We start from the raw sequence: 26,192 nt of genomic DNA on the forward strand, positions 1-26,192 counted from the left end.
CCTGGAAGCAGAGCCACAGAAAGAAAACAGCCACCTTCATGGGTTGTGGGTAATGGTGCCTACAGTGGGTGATTTAACCTGGCCCATTCTTATATTTCCTAAAAGAGTAACATGTATGTGTGAAACCCCAAAACTGAGCCATGATCCAAAGGAGCTGTTGAATCAACTAATTTCTAAAATTCCATTTTTTTTTTCATGACCTCAGTGGTCCTGTGGATGGATAAGTTCTGTGTCGACCTCTGTACATGGATTTTGCAGTTCCTTCACCCTAGGGTCCACAGTTCAGAAGAGTTAAATATCAGATCTGTCCTCATCATTCACATGAACCGGAAGTCCGTGCAGAGCTCGCTATAGAACTCAGGGGCTGAGTGCCTGGGGTGATCTTGAGCAATTGCTTAACCCCTGGGCCTCAGGACTTTGGGTCCTCAACCTAAGCAAATGCACTGATGAGATAACCCTTATGCTACCAGGCCCATGGATCTGTCCCACTAAGAAGAAAAGCAAACCACTGCCTCCTATTGTTCCTGCTGGAGAACATGAGGGTTCAAGAAGCTGATGAGAGGCGCCCAGGGGCCAGAGTGGTGTCCCAGGGGCCATACAGGGGGCAGAAAACAGAACACACAGCTGTTTAGAACAGAGACCTTGCACCCACACAGTGGAGATGTGTCCTTATGGGGGGGCAGTGCTTTCTCAGGGTGAAAATGCTTATCTTTAAATCCATATCAAGGGAGGTGGAATGAGGAGTCAAGTGACATTTGAAAACAGAGCTAGCCTTTGAGAAAATGGCATTTGGGGGCTTCAAAATGTGCTATTTAGTGACAGTATTTCACTTTTGTCGCAATAAGGAGGTGTGCTGGAAAAACCAAACAGGTTGTGGGGGGAGGCTTGCCTCATATTTTATAATATCATATCCTATATATAGCTTTTGTGAAGGAAAGGGACAGGAAAAAAGGAGCACCCCACAACTCTTTCCCCAGCCAGAGAATACAAGGACCTTATCTGAAAGTTGCTCGCTGACTGACCTGTCTGAAGGGGAGGAAAATAATATAATAGCAGTGAATATGCAGAAGCGTTGTGACAACAGCAACAGAGAGTCATTTTCTATTGCTGCTTAACAAATTACTGCAAACTTGGTGGCCTAAAACAACGTCCACTTATGAACTCACAGTTCCGTAGGTCAGAAGTGCTGTGAGATGGAACTGGGTGCTTGGCGCAGAGCGCCCCAAGGCTGCAGTCAAGGTGTTTGTGAGGAGGAGGGATCATCTGAAAGCTCCAGGGGAAAATCCGCTTTCAAGCTCATGCTTCGTGTAAGCAGATTCGGGTCCTGTAGCTGCAGGAAGCGAGGTGCCCATTCTCCTGCAAGCTTTCAGTAGGACAGAGCTCTTGGCTCTGGCATATCATCTCTGCCCCCAGCCTCCTCCCTGCCCCATGGCCCCCCTCCTCATTGAACACATAAAATCCTCTCGTGCTGCCACTCTCTGACTCTTCTATCTCTTGACCTTTGAGTCCCGATGGAAAGGGCTCCTTGATTGGGTTCATTGGGATGATCCTCATCAAGAATCCTAATTTGGAACCTTAATTACATCTACAAAATCCCTTTTTATCATACAATGTAACAACATCATGGGAGTTGACACTCAAGTAACATCACTCAAGGGGAGGAGATGATACAGGGTGAAGGTCATTGGGGCTCATCGTAGAAGTCTGCTTCTTGGGGCTTCTGGGTGGCTTGGTCAGTTAAGGTTCGATTCTTAGTTTCAGCTCAAGTCGTGATCTCAGAGTGGTGGGATCAAGCCCCTCATCAGGCTCCACACACAGCTCAGAGTCTGCTTGAGATTTTCTACCTCTTCCCCTCCCCTGAATCATGCTGTCTTTCTCTCTTTCTCTCTTTCTCTTTCTCTCTCTCTCTTGCAAATTAATAAATAAAATCTTTTTTAAAAAATGAATTCTGCTTCTCAAATGGATGCTTCTGCTTTCCCCAAAGTTCCAGAACCCTCCATCTGCCCTTAGCTTCCTAGAGCGCTGGAGATTCTGGTTCTGTTCAGGTCCATCCAAACTTAGCTCCATGTCCGTTTCCAGCAGGTCTTCTTTAGGTCAGCTAACCTGGTAAACCACCCACACCAGTGGGTTACAGGGATCAAGCATCCACTCCCTTTGACCATCACCTCTGACTTTTAATCAGAGCTGAGATACAGGGGAGCCAAAAGGCAGAGTAAACCCCAGACTGGCTCTATGACAGCTACTGGTGGAAATTTTAAGCACTTTGGCAAACTGACACCCCTCCATGCTGGGTAGGCCTGCCTGCCTCTAACAGACCACCGTCAAGAAGTCAAGTCTACGAAGACTTGAGTTTCATTCATGTCACCCAGCCTGAGCAACCCAGTGAGCAAAGGCTTTCTATACAATATTGTCCTCCTCTGCTTCACTCACATTCACACAGAGCTGAGAATGTTTTGGCCACTCCTCAGGCTTTCAGTCTGACTGCTCAAAAACTGGGATAGGTGTTGTACTAGCAGATGGTTTAATCTGCAAATCGGCCTAAGGAACTTGTTTGGGGGATAGAAGCTTCAGGCAGCATTCCACAAATGATCGTTGAGCACCTGCTACTTGCTAAAATCCATGCAGCAGGCTTGAAAGGGCAGCACTTGGCACTCCTGATCCACCCAGAGGCCAGACCAATCCACTATGACCCAAAATCAGCCAATTTCCAAAATAAAGTAACCTCCCAGTTTCTCAACAGAAAGATCTGAAAGAGAAGGTTTGGGCAAACTTAAATGTATCAATCTCCAGCTTTGTAATTGACATAGAAAATGTGTATTCCTAATGTATCCTTTATAAAGGTACATTCCCACACAGCTTCAAGATCACACTACATAAAATATTTAATTTGGGAACCTGACTTGTTTCCACTGGGTGGGGAGGGACAGAGGGAAAGGGAGAGGGAGAACCTCAAGCAGACTCTCTACTGAACGTGGAGCCCAGCACAGGGCTGAATCTTATAACCCTGAGATCATGACCTGAGCCAAAACCGAGAGCGAGATGCCTAACCGACTGAGCCACCCAGGCGCCCTTTAAGTGGTCTTATGAAGGCTTTTTAGAATATCATCCAAAACTTGCAGCTGTGAAGTCACTTCATTCAGGTCTCTGTTCAAAGATCTCTTCTCAGAGGGAACTTCCTTGACCACCCTTTCTAAGCAGCACCCTCTGCCATCAATTACTCACTTCACCTGCTCTATTTTTCTCCATAGAATTCATCTTCTGAGCCCTTGTGTTGCCCCCAGGGCAGAAATCATGTCTCTTTTGTTACCATCTACCTCTACTTTCTTACAACATGTCTGGTCCATAGAGAAGTTGATATTTCTTGGTATTTCCAGGAATGATCACTCAATTATGCTAAATTACATTAAATTATTTGATATATATCCAGTTTTGTTACTTATATGAAAAACTTCATATATCTATGTAAAACTATCATTGATTAAGATCATTTTAGGTTAATATGTGTTCTCTAAATAATATATATATTTCATGGAAAAAGTTAAATGTTAAGCAGTCACTGAGCACCCCATCCTATGAGAGAAGAGTAAGGGATTACCTTCTGAAAGGGGTGTCTCTTCTCACATGGGGCCCATAGGCAAGTACAGAGAAGTCATTTCCAACCATGAAAAATCCCTTCCCCTGTCCTCTGTTTCATCCAAGTTCTGTTCCCTCAGCTTTCAGGGCAATCTTTCTGTAAACAAGCTTTTCATGATGGTTTTATACACCTGTTCCCTAAACACAAAAGCTCTCTGCTGGCCTTTGTCCAATCAGTCTTGTGCTGTTTTTCGATTTATTCTGTAGACAGATTTTTCCACATTCCTAACCTCCTGACAGACTTCCATCCTCCTCGAGTCAGATTCCTGGCTTCCATGCTGCTCCCAGGCACTTTTCCTTCCCCCTGACCATCTGGGAACATGTTCCTTGATGTGTTTCCAGCATTCCCATCACCGACCCCATCCTACCCCCACCTCTGGGTGACATTATTATTTTGGCGCATTGCTGGGTTCCACCAGCCTGCACGAATTCAGATCCCTTGATAAAGTAAGCACAGCAATGCACAGACATGAAAAGACAATGAGAGAGACACCCACACAGAGAGAAAAACGTTGTCCCATGACACCAGGATCACATCTCAAGAACCTGTAAGAAAGGACTGTTACTGTCAACACAGACCACACCAAGCAACACAAGTCCAGACTTTGGAAAGAGTCTGTGTGACCTGCAAATTTAGTCCATGAACTCCTGAGAAGAAACCAACTAGACTGTGTGAGCACAGTGAAAGGCAAAGTAATCCATTGGGCAGATCACTGTATATCCACGTAAGTGGGAAGCAGCAGCCAGCAGAGGTCCCCACAAGGCAACACAGGATCCCGAACCTTAGGGAGGTTGAGAGTTGGGGGCAGAGAGAGAATTAAGCAATACATACCCCCACAAAGCCATAGCCCCTAATTACCCACTTCCCACAGTTCTGTGATTTCTCACAGACACTCCATAAAGTTAATCCAACTGACTCTTGCATGTAGAATAAAATTTCCTCCCAGGACCCTCCAAAAAAAATCACTGAGAGGGTTAGAGGAAATGGAGGTCCCTCTCTCCTGTACTTCGGAGTGCCAATGGGGAAGAATCACTGCCGTAGAGAAAAATTCAACCGTGCGGAGAAAGAGAGGAGTGTCAAAACACACAGCCCCGCTTCCTCTGAGAAGCTTTTATTTTGTTTCCCGATATGCGACTGCATGAAAAACGTCCTCAAGCACCCTTCATGTGGTTTCCTCTCTGCTCCGTTTCTGTTCCAAAATATAAGACAGCTGTGTTTACAGGGCGTAAAAATATTCTCGGTCAGTTTTTTCTCCATCTCAAGTTTTTGTGTGGTGAATCTCCTGGGCAATTTGTGTGTGCGATTTTTTTTTCTTGGAAAACCCCCGTTTGCACCCTTCTACTGCACCCAAAATAGCATCTATGTGTAGTCAGCAACTACAGCTATTTTAATAAAAATATTGCCATTTTTAGGAGCACCTGGGCTAAGCCTCTGCCTTTGGCTCAGGTCATGGTCTCAGGGTCCTGGGATGGAGCCCCACATCAGGTCTCTGCTCAGCAGGGAGCCTGCTTCCCTCCACCCACCCCCCCCTTCCTACTTGTGATCTCTCTGTCAAATAAATAAACAAATCTTTTTTAAAATTGCCATTTTTAGGCTTTGTTACCATTATGTACAGATATTAATCTCTTCATCTTCATCTCTCTCTCTTTTTTTCTTTTTGTAAAATTTTTAAGGAAGAAATCTGTGCAGAGATCATTTCCCTTATTCAGGCACACAAGTGAATTGGTCATGAAGCCAGTACCACAGATTACATGTGGAGTTAGAAATATGTTTCAGGCGATGATTTACAGTCTCACGACAACATAATTTATACAAGGAGAGATGCTAATTTCCACGCATCCTGATTTATTTCATTAATAATTCTTACAGGCAGTATATTCTGCTATTACTGAACTTATTTTAGATCAGTAAGTTTTCAAATTGGCTTATGACCAATTCATAAAAATACTGGAAGTAATCAGATACGTAATAAATTGTTCCATAGAGTCAGATATAACTACTCTGTAACAGTATATTGAGATGATATTGGTTTTAATCAGCTACCCAAAAAAGGAAAAATTTATACCATTCTCTGTTTAATGTAGATTATAAAATTCACTAGGGAAATCAAGAAATCCGATAGCTGATAGGAGCTCTTAATAGCAATTGCAGTAAAACACATTTCACTGCTTGAAATTTGTGAGCCTCAATTAATCATGGGCTCAAATAGTTTTTAAAAGTGTTTTATAATCCAAATATTACTATCTCAGTAAGACACTCCCGTGTGTTTATTAATCCATATCTACTTGCATACCCTCCTTGACCTTCAGTGACATGCCTTACAGCTCAGCAAGCTTCAAGCAAGAGGCCAAAACTCCTGCTCGGTCTAATTGCGCGATTTTCAGTTACTCCCAGCATTCCTTCCCGCAGAACCTCTACAAAAAAATAATCCCTTGCCAGTTTAGTCTCCCTTGCTAATGACAACAGGCTATACATTCGTTACATTCATAGTCTATGAGAGCCTTTTCTTTTAACCTTCCTCTTTAAAAAAAAAATTACTTTCCTACTCCCAGCTCCTTTTCTGTTTTCTAAAATAAGACAACCTCTTTATTAAACTCCTCAAGAGAGATGGGAGTCTGTCCTCCAGAGAAGAAGATGCAAAATGCTCTCCTGTGAGCAATTTCGCTGACTCATCCCCATTCCCCCCACCCCCCATCCCTACAACCACCCTCTAAGAGCCAGGTCTACACCGACCCTGCCTGTCAGGTACACCGCCCGCACATAGGCGCGTGCGTGGTCCTGAGTAGGTGAGCGAATACGTCATCTCAACCCCCTGTTCTGCAGTTTTGGTTCTCTTCTCTCGTTTATCATTAATAAAAGGGGAGAGAAATTCTGCAGGAATTCGATAAATGCAAACTGGGATGTGGTATGACGCATTTATTAAAATACATCAGTGAAGACTGAAGACATTCCAAATTCCTCCCCCTGGCAGGCAAGACGCGCCCCACTTCAGCCTCGCCTCCAACCACTTCTGGCCCGTGGCCTTTCCTACCATCTGACTACCTCTTATCTAATCAACTGTTTCCAAAACACGTGGAGCACATTTCCTGCCCTGACCTCTGTGCCCATCTGGCTCTCTCAATCTGCAGTGCCTCCTCAGAAAACTCCCTGATCACAGCCCCCGCCCACCTTACACAGGGTCAGGTGGGGGCAGCAGAAGGGCACCAGTGCACACTTTCGCACCAGAAGAACAGAGCAAATTACCTTAATTTCCTGCACACTTGTATCCACAACAGAATAACGCAGGTAACCTGGATACTAAACATTCCTACCATGTGTGTAGAAAAGGAAAGAACCGGAACTACTTGGTGAAACATGAATGTCCATCATGCCTAATAAATTATAAACTCCTTAAGCAGAAAAGCTATCTTTTTTTTTTTTTTTAACTTATTTGACAGAGATCACAAGTAGGCAGAGAGGCAGACAGAGAGAGGAGGAAGCAGGCTCCCCGCTGAGCAGAGAGCCCAACTCGGGGCTTGATCCCAGGACCCTGGGACCATGACCTGAGCCGAAGGCAGAGGCTTTAACCCACTGAGCCACCCAGGTGTTCCCAGAAAAGCTATCTTAAGTATATGTTACTCCTGACACTTTCAGAGAGTTTTGTACACTGTAGTCACAGAAAAATGAAAAAATGAATGGGTGAATGGAAAATGAATGAATGAATGAATGAATGAATGAATGCAGAGAAGAAAAGAGAAAAGCAGAAGTGGCATTGGAAAATACAGAGAAGCAAAATAGGAAAGCATTCAGGATTTGGGGTCCCTAATGTTTCCCTGTGGGGGAAAAGGCACTGCAGTTCAGCTACAATATTCTTTTTTGTTTTTTAATTTTTTAATTTTTAAATTTTTTTATAAACATATAGTATGTTTTTAGCCCCAGAGGTACAGGTCTGTGAATCACCAGGTTTACACACTTTACAGCACTCACCATAGCACATACCCTCCCCAATGTCCATAACCCCACCACCCTCTCCCCACCCCTCTCCCCCCAGCAACCCTCAGTTTGTTTTGTGAGATTAAGAGTTTCTTATGGTTTGTCTCCCTCTTGATCCCATTTTGTTTCATTTATTCCTTTCCTACCCCCTAAACCCCCCACATTGCATCTCCACTTCCTTATATCAGGGAAATCATATGATAGTTGTCTTTCTCCAATTGACTTATTTCGCTAAGCATAATACCCTCTAGTTCCATCCAGGTCATCTTAAATGGCAAGATTTCATTTCTTTTGATGGCTGCATAGTATTTCATTGTGTATATATATATATATATACCACATCATCTGTATCCACTCATCTGCTAATGGACATCTGCACGTGCCCCTTTGGATCACTACATTTGTATCTTTAGGGTAAATACCCAATAGTGCAATTACTGGGTCATAGGGTAACTCTATTTTCAACTTGTTTTCCAGAGTGGCTGCACCAGCTTGCATTCCCACCAACAGTGTAGGAGGGTTCCCCTTTCTCCACATCCTCACCAACATCTGTCATTTCCTGACTTGTTAATTTTAGCCATTCTGACTGGTATGAGGTGGTATCTCATTGTGGTTTTGATTTGTATTTCCCTGATGCCGAGTGAACTGGAGCATTTTTTCATGTGTCTGTTGGCCATCTGGATGTCTTCTTTGCAGAAATGTCTGTTCATGTCTTCTGCCCATTTCTTGATTGGATTATTTGTTCTTTGGGTGTTGAGTTTGCTAAGCTTTTTATAGATTTTGTATACTAGCCCTTTATCTTATAGGTCATTTGTAAATATCTTCTCCCATTCTGTCAGTTGTCTTTTGGTTTTGTTAACTATTTCCTTTGCTGTGCAAAAGCTTTTGATCTTGATGAAATCCCAATAGTTCATTTTTGCCCTTGCCTCCCTTGCCTTTGGCAATGTTCCTAGGAAGAAGTTGCTGCAGCTGAGGTTGAAGAGGTTGCTGCCTGTGTTCTTCTCAAGGATTTTGATGGATTCCTTTTTCACATTGAGGTCCTTCATCCACACAAAGAAATGGAAAAATGTTCCATGCTCCTGGATTGGAAGAACAAATATTGTGAAAATGTCTATGCTACTTAAAGCAATCTACATATTTAATGCAATCCCTATCAAAATCCCATCCATTTTTTTTCAAAGAAATGGAACAAATGATTCTTAAATTTATATGGAACCAGAAAAAACCTCGAATAGCCAAAGGAATATTGAAAAAGAAAGCCAAAGTTGGTGGCATTACAATTACGGACTTCAAGCTCTATTACAAAGCTGTCATCGTCAAGACAGTATGGTACTGGCACAAAAACAGACACATAGATCAATGGAACAGAATAGAGAGCCCAGAAATAGACTCTCAACTCTATGGTCAACTAATCTTCGACAAAGCAGGAAGGAATGTCCAGTGGAAAAAAGACAGCCTCTTCAACAAATAGTGTTGGGAAAATTGGACAGCCACATGCAGAAAAATGAAATTGGATCAGCTACAATATTCTTAAAGATGTGATATGGAGATGCACAGTGGGGCAAAGGTTAACCCTGGGTGTAGCAGAGAAATGCTTCTAGGTGCAAGCAGAGAGCAAGATGGGGAATTTTGTCTTTTCAATCATGGAGGGAGTTAACAATTCCAACCCCTGGGTCATTCATAGAAACAAAATTAGTTGGTTCCTTTCTATGTGTGTCCTGGACTCCAATAAGAAGACACCTTTCCCCCACCTGGCTCCCAAGACCTCTTCCCCCAACAAAGGACTATCTGGCCTCAAATTCTTGCATCAACTTCCATTTGCTAGACTTTGAGTAAAGCACTATTGTCCCCTAGCATGCTTTTTCAACATGCAAAGATAAAGAATTGTTCATTGACACTTCCACAAAAGTAAATTAAGAAATCTATGACCTCAGCACCAGAAGAATCAGAGAGTAGTAAGAGAACAAGGGTACCAGGATCTAGATAAATGGAGGAGGACGAAATGCTACAAGGTGGAAAAGCACAGGACAGTCCCCTTCTCCATTCTTATCAATCCTCATCCCTGAACTGCTACTTCTAAGTAGGTCAGTCACACCCACAGCTTACATTGCCCTCTCTTCACTAAGAAGTGACTGGCTCCTCATGGCCCCTCTACTTCCAATCCAACAAGTTCAGAGGTGATCCATGTATGTCCCTTCCTAACACAGCCTATCCCACCTCTACATAGACCAATCCTATTCTCCATTAAAGACTGGCATAAACACCATCTTTTTTTGATAAGGCTCTTCATTTGGAAACAATCTCTTTCTTTTGAGATAACACTTGAAGTTCATTTGTGCCTTGACAACACTTGTCACTCTCTACCTTGTACTCCTGCGATGAAGTTTCTTCCTCCCCATTTGGACTGTAAGATCTTTTTTACATTCATAAATTCTCTGGCAAAGTCTAGGCAGTGTTTTCTACATGGAAATGTTAGTTGCATTAATCAATGAATCAATCTATCAATGGAGAGAGAGAAATATTGGATAAGAATGGACTACTTCACAGTCATGATTAAGATTTACAAATGCCTCAGACCTGCTTTTGAAACTTTTGTCTGTATAAGAGCCCATGGAATTTTGCTGCATGCAGGGAATGATCAAGCTATTCACCTGAAAGATATTTTTAAAAACCATATAGTCCAGAACTTTTGTAAAGCTTTTAAAGTCACAGGAGGCTTATATATAAAAATCAAATTTCACAAACTTAAGAGAGAAAGTTTTGAATAAAAATATATGTACTCATGGAGCACCTGGGTGGCTCAGTAGGTTAAAGCTTCTGCCTTCAGCTCAGGTCATGGTTTCAGGGTCCTGGGATCAAGCCCCACATTGGGCTCTCTGCTCAGCAGGGAGCCTGCTTCCCCTTCTCTCTCTCTGTCTGCCTCTCTGCCTGTTTGTGATCTCTGTCTGTCAAATAAATAAAATCTTTATATATATATATATATATATATATATATATATATATATATACACTCATACAATACTCACACAACAAACAATAAGAAATTGATATATCTTAAAGTCAATAATATTAAGGGGAATTGAATTTTTAATTAATTTATTTATTTATTAGTGAACACTTCTACAATATTCAGTACATGCCAGGCACTGTTCTAAACTTGTTATAAATATTAATTATTTATATAATTATATATACATTAAAATTCTAGGAAATAAGTATTATTATCCCTCATTTTACAGATGATAAAATTGAGGTACAGAGAGTTTATGTGACTTCCCCAGGTCTGTGACTCATTACTCATAGGGTTCAGATTCAATCTCAGACAATTTGGCCCCAAAGTCCACACTCAAACTGAACAGGAAAGCTGTCATGTTTACTGTCATGATTGTTATTACTAGAAAAATAATAAAATGATACTGTAAATATTCTTTCCTTTTTTCTATGAATGATAAAGAGCAGAGTTAATATTTGTGACTGTAGATGACATTTATACTCAGGTTCCTACTGTAATAATCATTCTTGATTGAAGTTTTATGAGCCGAAAGAGTAAACAGGAATTAGGTTATCCCATTATTTCATTACCATCCTTATAATTTAGAAGAACACTCACAAATTCATAAACCTGTTTAAAGTAACTCATGGATCCTTGTCAAGTTTCTCTGGAAATCAGGAGTTCCACAAAACACTGGAAAATGTTACTGGTCAATTAGGCTCTTTCAAGGCAGGTGATCTTTACACTATCATGGAAAGCTCTGTGAGCAGTTGTAGGGCCAGAACCTTGTCTTGTTTGTCTCTCTATCTCAGTATACCTAGAAGAGTGTGTGACATTGTATGCGTTCCTTGTGTTTCTTGAATTGCTTTTAACAATGTTTCTATGCGCTCTGTCTAAGGCTCTACAAAAATCCCAGTGTAGTACTAGTGAACGTCTGGAAAAAGAATCCCTAAGAACAGAAAAGAAAGCAGAATCCAAAGCCAGGGAAATCTAGCAAGAGAAGTTTACTACCACATATAGAGGACTTTCCTTCCCCATGGGAAGCCAGCGGCAAGCATACCTTAACCCACCACATTATCACAAGCCTCTCACTGCTGACCAGCAAAAGGCAAATGGTCATACACCTGCCAAGAAGAGAACAAATCTCTGGAATGAGGATAGAGACCATAAATTATCAGCAGTTACAGGAACTGTCCTAGGGGGATATTTCTTAGATACCATATTGGAGGTCAGGAGCAGGCAAAGAGGAGTGGGCTGGGTATACATGTTAGCAGGCATAAATTCCCCAAAGCAAAGTGCATCTCACTAGTGTGTGTCTGTGTGCATGTGTGTGTGTGTAAGAGAGAGAGAGAAAGAGAGAGACAGCGAGATATAGGCAGAAAGAGACAGATGAGAGAAGGGAAGGGAGGGGAGAAGAGAGAGAGAGTACAACCCACCTAGATGACAACCATATGGGACCCTGGGGTACCCATGCCTCCACTCTATTCAAAACTGTCCTGCCTTATAAATTGTTAGAGATGAAGTTCTACAATGAGTTATTCATAGACACTTGACACAATGAAAGGGGCCTCAACAGTCATCCAATACCTACTTTTTTACAGATTATGCTACTAGAGGAAATTATGATCTACTCCAAATCAAAATTAGACCAGCAGCAGACAAGAGCACACAGCCCAGAGAAGATGGGAAGATGAGGACCATGGGGTTTGATCCAAGTGGAGCCCCATTTTTCTGGTTCACTTCATCTTTCATTTTAAAGCAAACACTCTAGACAGAAGGAAGGCTTTAAGCTTTATCCACCATTCCTGTGCCATACTGCTTAAGCCCCAGCCATTCCGCTACCTCCTTTCCAACTTCTGCTCCATTTGTATACAATTTTTCCTAGTCATTACCTGTTAGGTTTTTTTTTTTTTTTTCCTGAATTCATGTTTAAACTTTAATCTTCAGCAGAGATCGCTGACTATCCCCTGCTTCCATTCTGCCCTTTGCCTTTAGGCAAATACGACAGCCACATTGAGGATAACTTCTCTTGTATTTAAAATATTGTAGTTTGGGAATCTTTCTGTGTGATTTTGTGATTAGCAATGAGGAATATATATTTGGTCTTCATCTCTGTTCCTGGCACAGAGATCCTAAAACCTCAGTGAATTCCTAAGTGATAATGATGTCTTGTGTTATGTCAATAAGCCAACTTTTGCAAAGACCCTAAGTGGGTACAGGGGGCCACTAGAGGCGGGGGCATGGTGCATGGGGGCGGGGCCTGGCAATTGAGATCAATCACCATCGGCCAATGGCTTAATCAGTCTTGCCTTTGTAATGAAGCCTCCATAAAAACCCAAAGGGACAGGGTTCAGAGAGCTTTGGGTTGGTAAACACATGCAGATTCCAGAGGAATGAGGCATACAGAGAGCATGGAATCTTGCCATCCCTTTCTCTATAGGTTTCCTTATACATATCTTCCATTGGGCTGATTCTGAGTCATATTATTTTATAATAAACTGATAATGTAGTAGGTGAACGTTTACCCGAGTTCTGTGAGTTATTCTGGCAAATTAATTAAACCCATTGAGGGGGACATGTGAACCTCAGTTCTATAGCCAGCTGGCTGGAAGCACAGGTGACAACCTGGACTCGTGATTGGTGTCTGGGATCGGGGGTGCGCGGTCTTGTAGGACCAAGCCCTTAACCTGTGCGATCTGACGGTATCTCCAGGTACAGAGTGTGAGAAGTGAGTTAATTGTTTAATGGTGTTGAAAAAAACACGCAATGGACTTTGTTATAGCAACTTAGCATTTACGCACCTAAAACAACATCCTAGGATATCCATGACAAATCAGGACTTTATTTAATCTTTTTTGGTAACTGCATTCAATTATGTAACAATTTCAGTAAAAAATAGCCCAAATACCCACGAAACATCATTCCTATACCGCAGATGCGTGAACACCTCACTTGAGGAAAGACTGATAGAAGGGAAGACAACACGAGTTTTGATTAGAGTAAGTGGCAAGGGCGTGGAGGCATTGAGAGAAGGGAAAGAATACTACACACATGAAGGCTACGTTCCCCAGAGGTAACGTTTGCCTTCCTCATCATCTCTAGCCTTGGGCAGGCCTGGGTTCTGCCACACCATCCAGGGAAGAGGGGAAGGCTCAGTCAGGACTTACAGGCCACAAGGGCTTACCTCCGTCTGTAAGATGTAAGATCACCAGCATCCCCAGCAACTGCCCAAATTGGGCCTTGAGAGCAGTGGGTGCCATTTTAGGGGGCTGTCATTGCACACGTGTTTGGCCAGCGTCAGCTACTCCTCGGGCCCTCATTCTCCTTTCCCATATAGACCAAGGGGGGAAAGCACAGCATTCAAGAAACCAAGCGAGAAAGGCAATACCATCTGTATTTTCAAAGAAAGGCAACTCTTTTGTATGTTTTTCATGTTGGGCTTTCCTGTCCCCTGCCCTTGCTCCTACTCCCCAGGCAGCCCCTCTCCCCCAGGGGATGAGCATGAGAGGACACAGATTGGAAACACATGCACCAGAAACCCACCTACCCTTGACCCACAGTGTGCCCACTGCCACCACTCCACATGGCCTCTCCCCTAACTTCACTGGTGTCTTGAAACATAAAAATGCTATTTTGCCTGAGGCCAACTTGGAAGCAGAAGAAAATGAGTTTTTAAACTAATTTTCAGAAAATGATATTCATCATGTTAGCTGCCCATCTGGAATTATTTTTTTAAAAAAACATACAATGGCAGGTTTTACCTTCATCTCTATCGTTGCATTTGACCCTTGCACTGAGGCAGAACAGCATCGAGTCAAATAACTCTGTAACCTTTTCCTTAGAAGGTGGTTGGTTGTACAGGCTTCCTCCCCCCACAACCCCCTCCCAGCCCCCACCAAGGAGCACTTCCTTGAAGTATCCTTCAAGGCACTGTCAGTACAGACCCTAGATTTCCCTCCTCAAACCACACTCACTCATCAGAGTAAACATATCAAAGCGAAATTTTTGAGTAACGACTTTCATATGTATGAGCAGGAAAATCTCATAATTTTGCACCCAAGCTAAGCAAAGTTGACTGAAAAACAAATCACCATGATTAGCAGAAAGGGTCCCAGACTTTAAGGTTGGGCAGACTTAGCTCGGCACTGGAAAGCTGGGTCAGCCCGAGAAAGTTAATGTATATCTCTGAGCTCATATTTCATACGCTGGACAATAGAGATGATGACATCTTTCACATAAGGTCAGTGGGAAAATTAAATGGGGTGACATGTATAAACCTGAATGACATAATGCCTGACAGGTACAAGTTATCTTCTTCTGTCTTTCCCCTTCCCCCTAAAATAAGCTTATATGTTGAATAGCTTCAGTTGGAAGTATTGGGGGTGATTTTGATTTTGCTTTTTAAACTTTTCTATATTTTCCCAAAACCCAAAAGTGAGCATGTATTACTTTCCCAAAGAAGAACAAAGAAGTTATTTACAAAGGTAGAAATACATAGAAATACATAATCTCTATAAAGAAACCTACTTGTCTTGCCTTAAATTCATGTACTTTGTGTTTATTTTTTCCTCCCCAAACCAAACTTCAAACCCCTAACTTAGAGTAAGTTATTTTCCCAACTGACAATAAAGATAAAGGCATTCCTCATAACAATGATGAAAGCAAGCTCTTCTATTTGTTTTACCCATTACATAAAATATACATAAGCAACAGATAAACTGTTAAAATTATCTATAAATGCAGTACTTTTTTCCACCAGAGGACAGAATAATGGTTTGGGGTATAGAATAGAGGAAGCAGTTTGGAATTACTGGTTTTTCAATTATATCTAAGTGTGTTAATGATATTTAAACATTTCACTGTCTTAAATTTTTTTTAATATTCTGATGAACAGTAGTAGTAACGTTTATGAACTACAGGCAGATTCAGAAGTACTCTTTCCTGGAGGTCCAACAATCTTAATACATATAAACTAGCACCCCACATGAAAAGCGGGACTTCAGGAGAGCAGTGCATCCAGAGGACAAAAAGTATCTGGGCTTTATTGTCATCATTCCCTGTGGTCTTACTCCATTATAATGGGAACAGGATGAATTTGGTCATACTTTGGTCCTGTTCTGCTATCACCTACAGAACTTGTTTTCTTAGAAGCTGATTGTAAATAATCTATACGCTATGTCACGAGTATTTGCATATTTCTGAGTTTTATCATAATTAACTGAAATTATTATCCCCCAGATCTTATCTCCCTGGCAACTTTGTTGTCCTATACTTTGAGAGAGCTCCATTATATTTCAATTCAATTTCTTTTAGATATAGGTTAGGAAATTAAAATAAAAATGCATCAAAGCCACATGGGATTTATACCAGTAATGCAAAGACAGTTCAATATAGGAAATAATCAATATAATAAACCATTTCAAGAGTACAAAAAGGAAAATGGTACAAATATATCATGAATTCTGAAAATACATTTGATAATATTCAACATCCATCACTGGTAAAAACTTCTAATAGTCATAGGACCAGAATATCACTTCCTTAAAGTGATTTTTAACATATGCTATGTCTTCAATACTAACCTGGCCTTCTGTCCCATGCTTTAGAGTCCACCCCCACCCTTCCAGTGCTGGACCATCCTCAGGATACCCAGGACTAAGGAATTCCCTGTCCAAATGTCCCCAAGCCTGGGGATATCTGGCATAGCATAGTCTCTTTCCTAGCCTCATCCTCCAATGGACAGATCATCCCCACACACGGTGTACACATGCTGGGCCTGATGAAGACCGAAGAGTGGCTGTTTGCAAGAGGGAGGAAAGAGGGCTCAGAGGTTTGGCTGAGGTGACCCAACACATGAGATGAACATTAGGCCTCTCCCTCTGGGTTAAAGCTAAGAAGGAGAGCAGACTGAAAGTGCTAAATTTCCCCCAGACTGCTATATTTCACCACAAAAAAGTCCTGACATTCAGTATTTGAATCTGGATTCCAGATTTTCATAAAGGCTGTATTTCATGGTAAGTAATTATTTGACTTAACAGGTTTGACTTAATAGGTTTTAGCTTGATTAATAACCATAAAATATTTACAGATTTGTTACTGGGGTAGACTTGCATTTGGGCTCCTGTCTCAGTTCTTGGATATCAGGGCAGACCAGTGTGGCATAGTGCACTATAATAGAGGATGGCTTTATCTTGAGCCAAAAACCAGGGTCATGCCCCACATTGGGCTCCCTGCTTTTCCCCCTCCCTCTTCTTCTCCCCCAACCCCCACTCATGCTCTTTCTTTTTCATGCTTGCTCTAAGTAAATAAAGAAAATCTAAAAACAGAACAAAACAAAACAAAAACCAGGATCATGCACAATGAAGAAAAACAATTAAAAAAATTTATTTTAAAGAAGAAAAGTGACAATGCCCATTATCATCACTAATTAACAGTGTTTTATAAGGATTAGCTAAAAATTAGATAAAAGAAAGAAATTGCAGACATAGACAATTGATAAGGAAAAGCAAAATATCAATATTTATAGGTGATACTGGAAAACCTAAAAGAATCAAATAGAAAAAAAGGATTAGAAATATTTGTTAAAGTTGGTTTAAATTAACTTGTAATAAAATCAGTATAAAATTGGCTTCAGCCAATTAATGAATATTAGAAAAAATATACTTATAAGTGCATCAAAATGTAAAATATAAAGACATGGGGTAAATTTTAAATTTTCAACATCTCAAAATTTTGCCTTTAGGTAAATTTAAAAAACTTACAAGAACAGTTATGACAATCCTGAAAAAAATAATAATTAAGGAAACTGGCTCACTAGATATTAATATCTCTTCTAAAACTACCGTAATTAAAATAGCATGGGGTTTTCTCCATGAAGAGACGGACAGGGCAATGAAACAAAAGAAGGTATCCAGAAATAGACCAAAATGGATAAAGAAACTTAATACATGATAAAGGAGTCATTTCAAATCAATGGAGAAATAAGAGTCCTTGAGCAATGATTTTGGAATATCTTGTTGCAACAGCTACCTGGGGGAGCAGAAGTAGATGAAGAGCCTCAGTAGACTCCTAACTTTAAAGTAAATCCCAGAGAAATGAAATATGTTGATGTCTAAAATTATGCCATAATAAAGAAAAGAATACTGAAGAAAACTTGGGGATTCTTGTATCAGTTTGAAGTAGGAAGATCTTTCCTTTCTTTTTTTTTAAGTAGCCTCCAGGCCCAGCATGGAGCCCAGTGCAGGGCTCGAACTCACGACCGTGAGATCAAGACCTGAGCCAAGATCAAGAGTCAGATACTTAACCAACTGAGCCACCCAGGTGCCCCTAAGAAAGTCTTTCTAAGCAAGGCACAAAGGCTCCATGCATAAAAGAAAAGAATAAAAATTCTCACTACATAAAAAATAAAATTTAGCACAGGAAAAAAATGATAAAGTCAAACACACACACATATAATTTAACAAAGTTTTTTAAAAGAAAATGAAAACAATTGCCACACAAATGACAAGGGATTAATCTCTTTAATACATAAACTTACATAATGATGGGACACCTGGATGGCTCAGTCAGTTGAGCATCTCGATCTTCTTTCAGCTCAGGACATGATCTCCTGGGTCCTGGGATCATGCCCAGTGTGGAGCTCCCTGCTCAGCAGGGAGTCTGCTTAAAGATTCTCTCTCTCTGCCCCTTCCCCAATTTGTGCACGTGTGTACAGTCTCTCTCTTTCTAAAATAAATAAATAAACCTTTAACATATATATATATATCAACTTACATAATGAATAAATTAATAAGAAAATAATTTAGGTCAGAGGAGCAAGATGTGGAGGAGTAGGAGACCTAAATATCATCAGGTCCCAGGAGTTCAGCTAGATGGTTATCAAACTATTCTGAACAACTACAAACCCAATAGGACATCAAAGAGAAGAATAGCTGCAATTCTATGAACAGAAAAGTGACCACTTTCTGGAAGGTAGGATGTGCAGAGAAGTGAATCCAAGTCGATATATGGAAGATAGCCCACAGTGGGAGAGGCTGGCTCCCGGCAAGTGTGAGAGCAGTGGAGCACAAAATCAGAACTTTTAAAAGTCTGCTCCACTGAGGGACATCATTCCAGAGGCTAAGTGGGGGGGGGGGGGCGTGAGAGGGGTTGGAGGGGATAGGGTGGTGGAGCCCTCGTGGGGACAGTGTGGTCTCAGGACTCACAGGGGTCACAGGAAGACCAGGGGTGTCTGAGTGTGGCAGAGCTCCCAGGTATCAAAGCATGAAGCCAACTAGAGAGACAGAGCTGAGGAGGGGGCTCTCAGCTCAGGGATTACCTTAAACCATGATCCAAGGCACAGTCGGACCACTGCTCTTTGAGCAGGGACCCCACAGGTGGCGGATCTGGGGAGACTCACCTTTCTTCCCTGGGAGGAGTGGCACAGAAGCACGCTGCAGAAATCTGCTGGGTTAGGAGACTCAAAACAGGGCTGTGTGCCAGAGACAGAGATGCTCAGTCACAGGCTGGGTGAGCTCAGAGTGCGGCTGGAGACCAGGGAGATGGGAGGGATTGACTGCTTCTCTCTGAGGGCACACTGAGGAGTGGGGCCCCGAGCTCTCAGCTCCTCTGGGCAGGAGAGTGGGAGGCCGCCATTTCCCTTCCCGTCCTCTGGAACTCTACGGAATGCGTTCTGGGAACAAAAGCTCCGGAAGGCGAACCCAAGCAGATTATTTAGCCCAGTCCCTGGCAAGGGCGATGCAATTCCACCTCAGGCAAAGACACTTGAAGATCACTGCAACAGGCCCCTCTCCCAGAAGATCAGCAAGAACATCCAGCTAAGACCAAGTTCACCAATCAGTGAGAACTGTGGAACTCCAGTGAAAGCACCTGGGTGGCTCAGTTGGTTAGCCACTGCCTTCTGCTCAGGTCATGATCCTGGAGTCCTCAGATCAGTCCCACATTGGGCTCTGTGCTGAACAGGCAGTCTGCTTCTCCTGTTGATCTCTCTCCTCTCATTCTCTCTCTCTCCCTCTCAAATAAATAAATAAAATCTTAAAAAAAAAAAAAAACTCACAGTGCCAGGGGACTACAGCACATAGAATTCATGGTTTTTTCCCATGATTCTTTAGTCTTTCAAAGTTAAATTATTTAAATTTTTATTATCTTACTTTTCAATTTTTTTAAATTTTTCCTCTTTCCTACTTCACCCTATTTTAACTATTTTATCTTATGAATACCTTTTTAAAAACCTTTTTTAATTTTAATTTTTATAGTCACATTCTATTCCTTCATTGTATTTAACCTTATTTTTTTTTAAGATTTTATTCATTTATTTGACAGACAGAAACCACAAGCAGGCGGAGAAGCAGGCAGAGAGAGAGGAGGAAGCAGGCTCCCCACCGAGCAGAGAGCCCAATGTGGGGCTCGATCCAGGACCCCAGGACCATGACCCAAGCCAAAGGCAGAGGCCTTAACCCACTGAGCCACCCAGGCACCCCATAACCTTATTTTTTATATACATATAAGGTTTTGTTTCTTTAAAATTTTGGGATACAGCTTCTTCTAACAGACCAAAATATACCCTATATCTAGTGTATGGCTTTGTTCTAGTCTCCAGCCTGATCACATACTCTCCTTTTCTTTTTTTTTTTTTTTCAACCTTATCTTATCAGTTCCCTTTTTAAAATCCTTTTTAACTTTCATCTTTACAGTCATATTCTATCCCTTCATCATGTTTACCCTTATTTTTATATGTATATATAAGCTGGTGCAGCCACTCTGGAAACAGTATGGAGTTTCCTCAAAAAGTTGAAAGTAGAGCTACCCTACAAACCAGCAATTGCACTACTGGGTATTTACCCTAAAGGTACAAACATAGTGATCCAAAGGGCCACATGCACCCAAATGTTTATAGCAGCAATGTTCACAATAGCCAAACTATGGAAAGAGCCTAGGTGTCCATCAAAAAATAAATGGATAAAGAAGATGTGGTGTATATATACAATGGAATACTATGCCGCCATAAAAAAAACACACACACACAAAATCTTGCCATTTGCAATGACGTGGATGGAACTAGAGGTATTATGCTAAGCAAAAAGTCAATCAGAGAAAGGCAATTTTCATATGATCTCACTGATATGAGGAATTTGAGGAGAAACAAGACAGAGGATCATAGGGTAAGAGAGGGAAAAAGGAAAGAAGATGAAACCAGAGAGGGAAACAAACCATACAAAACTCTTTTTTTTTTTTAAAGATTTATTTATTTATTTGACAGACAGAGATCACAAGTAGGCAGAGAGGCAGACGGAGAGAGAGTAAGAAGCAGGCTCCCTGCTGAGCAGAGAGCCCGACGTGGGGCTCGATCCCAGGACCCTGGGATCATGACCTGAGCCGAAAGCAGAGGCTTTAACCCACTGAGCCACCCAAGCGCCCCCAAACCATACAAGACTCTTAATCTCGGGAAACAAACTGAGGGCTGCTGGGGAGTTGAGGGAGTAGGGGTAGGGTGGTTGGTTGATGGACATTGGAGAGGGTATGTGTTATGGTGAGTGCTGTGAATCGTTAAGCCTGATGAATCATAGACTTGTACCCTTGAAGCAAATAATACATTATATGTTAATTTTAAAAAAAGAAAAAGAAAAAGAAAAAAAAATAACTTAATAGAAAAAAAGGGAAAAGAATATGCAAAGAACATTCACAGAAAAATATGAAAACTCAATTATGAAAATAAATAATAATGAAATAAATATAATAAATATAAATATAATGAAATAAATAAATAAATATAAATATAATAAATATAATGAAATAAAAATGTTTAGCGTTCCACACTAGCAGATCGAAATTCAATATTCAACCAGTGATGCATGTGGAGTGTACATTGTCTCTCATTGAGTCCACAATTCCAGCTCTAAAAGTTCACCCTGAAGACATGCTTAGCACATGAGCATGGAAACCTATGTAAAAGTGTATTCAATGTGCATTAGTAGTACCAGCAAAGGATGAAAACAACCTCAGTGCCCATCATCACAGAATAGTTAAATAAATATTGGTACCTTTATCCAACTGAATACAATGTGGCCATTTTTTAGAATGGTAAGTCAAAATGTATGAATATAGAACTACACATCTTTAAAATATGTTGAAAGCAAAAAGAAAAGAATAAAGAGCATTTTGAACCGCGCGCGCACGCGCGTGTGTGTGTTTAAGTGTTATACAGTCATGTGTATTAATTTGTGTCAGGCTATGATGTCCCCATACATTGACCTTGTCCTGTATTTTCTGTATCCTGATGCTTTCACATCTGGAGCCTTGCTGACCCTGGACGGACGATCCCACCCAGGGTTAGCCAGTTGCTAAAGATAACAGACAAGTGCTCCATGAGTGTGTTTTCCAAATACAAACCAACTGATCCACAGCCCACACCCAACGACTTCCTTTATTGACTCTCATACTCCGGGCCATTATCCTCCTGCACTAATCACTCCAGGACCAGCTACTTAACAACTGAGCACAGCCCCTGAGCCCTGGAGCCTGCGGAAAGGATTCAAACGAGCCAGGCCTCGGCCTGCTCACCCTTCTTTGCCTTCCCATGGCAGCCGCAGCAAAGTTTCCCACCTGTAAGTCCTCCTTCTCCATCTGCCTTCTGACTGACCCCAGCGCTTCCCTGTAGGGCTCTCCAAGGCACGGTGTGGCCCCTCTCCTTAGAAACCATGAATAGCAAACTATGTCTTCAGTGGCGGTTGTCTCTGGTCTATTGACCTAAAGATACCCCAGATTTTCTATCTAGGCACTGTATTTTAGAATACTCTACTCAATAAGAGCCCAACTTCTTGGGACATAGAAAGGGGAGACTCAACAGTAGGCACACACAGAGGAGTGAGCATGGCTGGCTGAGCAGGAGAGCAGAGCCCTTGTGGCACCCTTTGGAGCATCTCCCCTGGCTTGAGATCAAGTGGGCCCCTAAAAGATTCAGAACAAGTCCCCTCTTCTTCCCCTCCCAGCCCCCAGCCCTATCATGTTCCCTGCTCTCCCCTCGGCTGAGGAACAGAGCTGGGCTCTCGCTCCACGCTCCGCCCCACGCGAGGTAGAAGGAACTCCATCTGCTCCGGGCTGGGAATGAGGCTCCAAATTATGTGCTCATAGCACTGTTCACTCCCCCACAAGCTGCACTTGGACACTCAATGCTATTGATATCACAGATATTATTTTAACAATAGCTTCCCAGATAATTAAGCCAGAGAACATCTCTGCCTGGGGAACCATAGGCAGGGTCTGTGAGAGGGTGGGACAGGGGTGACTGAACATACCCACACTATTAAAAGAGGTGAGAATTAGCAGAGGCATTTAGAGGGATTTCCAAGAGTTGTTAAAGGTGATCAAAGCCTTTTCTTCCTCAATAAGACCTTAATTGTGCTGAGAGCTACCACAATTAAGCAGTGGGTAGCAAATAAAATGCCCTGGCTCTTTGCAAAGTGAAGCAAGGAAATTGTGAAACTGGGTTTCAACAAGCAAGTCTGTCAGACTCCTGCCAGCAAAGTTCCCAGAGCACCGGATTCGGCGGCAGTGCGAGTTCGGAGACAAACACGGCCCGCGGTGCCCACTTTCAATCCTGGAAGCTAAGAACAGAAAGGTCCAGGAGAGACCCTCATCAAGGCTTTCAAACTACCAGTGGGAACAATGGGGCCCAAGAGATGAAGTGACATGGCTGAGGTCACACAGTGTGGGAGCGGCAGAGTCATTACAAACACCCATCCTGCAGCCTGTGTCCAGAAAGGTGGGCATTTTTGAGTAGGGGCACTTTGGACCTCAGAGCTCTTTCCTCTCTCACCCCAACCCACGTGCTCCCATTCCCAGGTCCTTCCCCCAACACCCATGGCCAGGCAGGCCGGGCTTCTACTTGGCCTTCATGATATAAACAGGCAGGGGTGCCTGGGGGGGGGGGGCTCAGTCATTAAGCACCTGCCTTTGGCTCAGGTCATGATACCAGGGTCCTGGGATCGAGCCCCACATTGGTTCCCCTGCTCAGCAGGATGCCTGTTTCTCCTTTCCCCACTCCTCCGGCTTGTGTTCCCTCTCTCTCTATGTCTCCTCTGTCAAATAAATAAATAACATCTTTTAAAAGAAAAATTATGTAGACAGGCAGCCCTCTCCTGGGAAGCTAAGGGGACACAGCCAGTTCCATCTGGGCTCTCAGTGTGGTCACATCTCCTCACTAGTCTCTATGGTGCCCGACCCAGGCTGCTCAGAGGGCTGACTCGGACTTTGTTACCTTTGAATTCTTGGACCTATTTCCCTAGTTCCCACTGTGCCATCTGAATTGTCCGACAAACCAGCATTTGCTAATCAATTAGTGAATTACAATGATCAATTTAATTCCTTGGCAAATTTTAAAAAGAAAAAATATGCATGCCTACACCACCACAAGGTGCCCGAACCAGGCCACTACGGGAAAAACACCAGGACCGGCCGGCTTTGCATGCCTTCGAATGGGTCTTTCCTGCCTGGAAATAGAGGGAGTCTCGTTCCTTAACCCAGAGGAAATTATTACATGTAGAATCCATAGTGTGTATTTGTTCTAATGCTTACCTCATCTAACAGAACGGAACTTATCTTTGCTTAAAGCTGGGCTTTCTATGACCTATGCTGAGGGACAAAATTCAACGGAATACATTTTGAAGATTTTATTGGCTCTGTTCAATGATTCATGAATTAGACATCATCTAGTCTAGGAGCTAGAAAGGTGTTCCAAGGAGCTATACAAAATTAAAGACTTTTACAGGCAGAGGAAGCGGGAACAAGGAAGTTATACTAGACAAAAAAAAAAAAAAAAAACATGTTGATTGTTTCAAAGTTACTTTCCTTTGGGGGATCACAGGGGTCAATCAGGCAGATCACCTCACTAGTGCTCATCAGGCAGTTCCTGATAGACTGGTTTAAGATTCCATTTCTGGAAGAGCCAACACTACAATTAAGACTCAGTTTGTTGAATTGGGACTTGGCATAAGTGACTCCATTTTGAGCCTGTTGTCTTGTTTTTAACATATAACACAAAATATTCATCCCTCTCAGGTAATGTCAGCGTAGTGGAAAACTTTAGGGGAAACACTGTCAGATTTTACTATTGACCCAACGTTGGTATATCACAAAACTGTTTCTTGAACCCTGGATTATTCCTTGGGTGTCGTTTTCTAAATTGAAATAATAGATATTTTTAAAAACAATTTATCATGAAAAAAGTTATCATAATGATTTTGCCAAAAAATTAAACACCTAGTCTTTAGTGCACATTTAAAAAAAAAAAAAAACTATCTCTTTCTCCATCATAGCAACACACCCTGTAGTCTTTGAAAGCACAGCCCTCCTGCATTTAACTCTTGGACTCTTGTTCCTTTAGGAAAACATTAGCACCACAACCACAAAGAACTGAAAACTTGAAAGGAGCTTTAGCACCCTGGACAATATTTGCCTTCATTTCAAATCAACTTTGTCTATTTGCTTGAAAGGAAAAGGGTAACACTAGCTCCCTGTAAACAGTGAATACTGAAAGCTTATTTTCTCCATTTTTCTTTTATTTCTAGAAGAGTTAAAGCAGGGCCTATATTCCTCCTTTGGAGACAACACCCAAAAGCAAGAGAATAACACTCTGTCCCGATTCCTAAAGAGGTCATTCTTCCTCTGCTGTCTTCTTCACAAGAGGTGTCTGTTACTGCCATCCCTGCTGTGACCTTTGGAGACCAGAGAATGGACAGATTCCAAATGCAGACACTGCCTTATCTAAATGAAGATGCAACTTGTGCTCTTCCTGAAAGACAAGGACAATTCCCGAGACATCCACATGACCCATCTCTCCAAAGGAGCAGAGAACAATTAACACTTTGCACAGATGTGACAGAAACAAACCTGAGTGGGTTGATGCTGCCAGTGTGGGGACAGATGAGTGCAAATCGTCACTCGCCATGCTAAGACCACCCACAGACCTACATTTCACCTGTCCCACTGTAGAGATCGGCCACAGCACCGCAGGACTGGGGTTAATTATACTTACAACCACTCAAAAAAAGGAAAGAGTAGCAAGCATATTAAGAGATTAAAATTCACCCTTCTCTTATCTTCAGACATACAGCAGAAACTTCCATTAAAGGGAGCATGGGGTCCCTTTTAAAAGTCTGGATCTGAGACTTTGCAATATCAGGTTTGATTCCTAGCTTCTCTGCTTACTAGCTACATGATGTGGACAAGATGCCTACCTTCCCCAAATTTCCATTCCCTTTTCCATAAAGGGAGCATACCTGTTCCACTTAGTTCACAGGGTTGTTGAGTTGTCCGAACGGAACAAGGATGTAACGTGCCTTCCCCTAGTAGCACTCCACAAATGATCATCACTGCTATACAGCCATCTACTGCTAGATGCCTCTGGATGAGGTCTTGTTGCCGCCAAATGCCTCTGCACCCCAGGCGTGGATAGAGTGACCACAAATGTGAGGCTTGGGAAATCTTGCCCTAAGGGACGTGGTCAAGAAATCACTGAAGTTCTGAAGGGCTTTGCTTCATCTTCTTACTTGGTGAGGAGTCTTGGGCATATGACACAACTTCTTAATTTCTTTGAAA

General features: G+C 42.1%; 1 long non-coding RNA gene across 1 annotated transcript in view; it reads right to left on the minus strand.

The window, feature by feature from the left end:
- Positions 1 to 8,461: 8,461 nt before the first annotated feature.
- The window catches only part of LOC309847643, a 47,062-nt gene continuing 29,331 nt past the window's right edge, over positions 8,462 to 26,192 (minus strand). Inside the window, exon 3 of the long non-coding RNA XR_014302532.1 lies at positions 8,462 to 8,685. This is a non-coding gene — a long non-coding RNA (uncharacterized lncRNA). The remainder of the gene's footprint in view (positions 8,686 to 26,192) is intronic.

The sequence above is a fragment of the Mustela nivalis genome (genome assembly GCF_964662115.1).
Source record: "Mustela nivalis genome assembly, chromosome: 14".
Lineage (NCBI taxonomy): Eukaryota > Metazoa > Chordata > Mammalia > Carnivora > Mustelidae > Mustela > Mustela nivalis.